Source organism: Egretta garzetta, unplaced genomic scaffold (genome assembly GCF_000687185.1).
Source record: "Egretta garzetta isolate BGI_Z169 unplaced genomic scaffold, ASM68718v1 scaffold397, whole genome shotgun sequence".
Taxonomy (NCBI): Eukaryota; Metazoa; Chordata; class Aves; order Pelecaniformes; family Ardeidae; genus Egretta; species Egretta garzetta.
In genome coordinates this window covers 9,348,422-9,348,703 of record NW_009260493.1, presented here as the reverse complement: position 1 = coordinate 9,348,703, position 282 = coordinate 9,348,422, and the positions used below count along the sequence as shown (strand labels likewise).

Sequence of the window (282 nt, the reverse complement as noted above, 5' to 3'; positions counted from 1 at the left end):
AGGCTCAAGGTCATTGTTTTAATAACAAGTTTCCCAAGCAAAACATGTTTAGTCACCGCAGAGCATAGCAAACTGCAAAAACCAACACCAACTTTTAACAAGTACAGCAAAGGAGGGAGCCTGGTGCAGATTGGATAAGCTAAGATCAAGAACAAATGAATCAAATCGTGACCTACAACTGTTTAACAGGTAAAATTCCTTAATATTCTCTGGATAGTCTGTCATTATCTCAAGCCCTTCGAGCCCCACGTTGGGCGCCAAAAAGGACTGTCGTGGTTTAAC

The 282-nt window shown here is 41.5% G+C and overlaps 1 protein-coding gene across 4 annotated transcripts in view; it reads left to right on the top strand.

Moving 5' to 3' along the window:
- Nucleotides 1–282, top strand: part of AKAP7 (A-kinase anchoring protein 7) — an 89,498-nt gene that overhangs the window by 30,438 nt on the left and 58,778 nt on the right. The gene's annotated exons all lie outside the window — the stretch shown is intronic.